The sequence below is a fragment of the Cervus canadensis genome, chromosome 21 (genome assembly GCF_019320065.1).
Source record: "Cervus canadensis isolate Bull #8, Minnesota chromosome 21, ASM1932006v1, whole genome shotgun sequence".
NCBI lineage: Eukaryota > Metazoa > Chordata > Mammalia > Artiodactyla > Cervidae > Cervus > Cervus canadensis.
The window spans coordinates 51,660,273-51,662,255 of record NC_057406.1 but is presented as its reverse complement, the minus strand read 5'-3'; the positions used below and the strand labels follow the sequence as shown (position 1 = coordinate 51,662,255).

Here is a 1,983-nt window from a genome sequence, read left to right as displayed (position 1 = left end):
TCTATCTGTCTTTCTTTTTCACAGCCACACAGAATTCCACGTGGGTATATGCCCTCATCAAGGTGCTTCTATCTACGATCATTCATGCCTGCCCTTTTTCTGAGTCAAGAGACTTGAGAATCCCCAGCGGAGCCTTCTTTAGAGGTCAGATTACTAAGTTCCTCCTCTTTCCATCTCAGCAACGGGGCCGCTGTCAATGCAGGTTCGGGAAGTACACTTTCTAATGAACACCAAAGTTAGTCTGAGCAAACAAGTCAGACGTAGGAACCAGAGAGGACAGACGTCGAGTGTAATAGAAGACAGACCTCCCAGCGAGACCTGGTCACAGAGATGCAACCTGAGACTGTGCGGAAGAGAGGACGAGTATTTCAGATTATTCGAGACACCTTTCGCTCCTTCACTCCACAGGCCTCTCTTCCTTCTCGGCTGCCTGGTACACCAGGTTTCGGGGGCCGCGCGAGAGAAGAGGGGTGACGGGGCTTAGACGGACGAATCATCCCGCAGGAAGAGCCTCAGCTGCTCAGGCTGAGCTCGGTGGGCTAGCAGACACCCCCTGCACGCCACCCAGCCTAGCCAGCTTTCCACCGCCCTCGCCCGGCGGGAGCCCGGCCACGCCCCCTAAATCGTCAGACCCCGCCCCCAGCCCCACCCACAACTCACCTGCGGCCCCGGCCCCGCCCCGGCCCCTGCTGGCCGATCGGCTTCTGGGTCTAGAGTCCACCTCTCCCGATACGAGAGGATGTTCTGAGCCGCAAACTACAAACCAAAACAGCACAGAAAGTGTTCAGGCTAAGGTGCTGTATTTGTTAAGAGTCAAACAGCTCATGCGGTCCACCTAATGAGATCTTTTATCTTACCTTTTGAAAGCCCAAGCCCTACACAAAGGTCTGGTGTTGAGGATAGAACTCTGCACTGGGATCCTTTCCACGAAGCTTCCCATGTTCAGCCGGCTGGTTTCAATCACTCTATGCACCTCAAACTGGCCTGGTTTAGAGATGAATCTTATCTGGTTGGAAAGATAAAAGCAGCTGTCTTTTTTTTTTTTTTAAAGCTTTTGTAGGCCTGCTTGCTTATTATAGCAAACATTAAAATAGCACCACAGCATATATTAAATATACTTTTAAAATTTTTGCTGTGTTATTTGCTCAAGATAGAGAAAAGAGGGTTTAATATGCCGATATTTATCTAAAAAGAGGGAGATACAAATCTTTATGTATATTTACTTATTTGGAAGAGAAAAGGACAATGGGAAAATATACCATTAAAATGAACAGTTACCTATAGGGAGAAAAAGAAACTGATTGGAAAGAATAGAAATAAAAGCTAGTCTTTGAATGTACTTTGTTTTGCAGATTCAAGGGATCATATGATAGTTTATATAATTAGAAAAATAATGTTAAATAAAAAATAATATTTAACAGTGAAAGCAAATTTTTAAAAAAGAAAGACATTAACTGTATATTTAATTGTAATATAACCATACTGTGAAGAAATAACTGTGACCAAAATAGCAAACAACCCTCTACTGGGAGATGCTGGAGAACTAAGTCATTATTCTGAAAACTATTAATAAAGAGAAAGAATCAAACATTTACCTTGCCTCTTTTATACAAACTATGCTTTGGGGTAACCAATTAATTGATGAAGGAACATTTCTTTTTTATAGTATTCCAATTATTAAAAGAAGGAATGATAAAATTAGAATATCACCGTTTTACAACATTGAATAAATTAATGGATCTAGGCAATGATCATCAGTGGTTGCAAATGTCTCAAAAAGAAATACAACCAGACAATGTGTGCTTCCTGATAGAGGTCCTCTGATTGAGGTTTCAAAAAAATTCTGATTGCATAAGAATCTAATCAGGTAATTTGGTCTGACTACCAAAGAACTCAAAGGAAATACTAGGAAAAGAAGGAGTGTGAAGTGACTCTGAAAGGTACAAAGTAGCATAATCCAGACTATGACAAATTCCATGGGAC

At 42.2% G+C, this 1,983-nt stretch overlaps 1 long non-coding RNA gene across 1 annotated transcript; it reads right to left on the bottom strand.

Annotated features, from left to right (window-relative positions):
• On the bottom strand, positions 1–950 carry LOC122424019. Its single transcript, XR_006264271.1, has 3 exons — positions 858–950; positions 661–756; positions 1–343 (listed from the first exon to the last, which is right to left on the bottom strand). It is a non-coding gene; the product is annotated as an uncharacterized LOC122424019 (long non-coding RNA).
• Between the last annotated feature and the right edge of the window lie 1,033 nt (positions 951–1,983).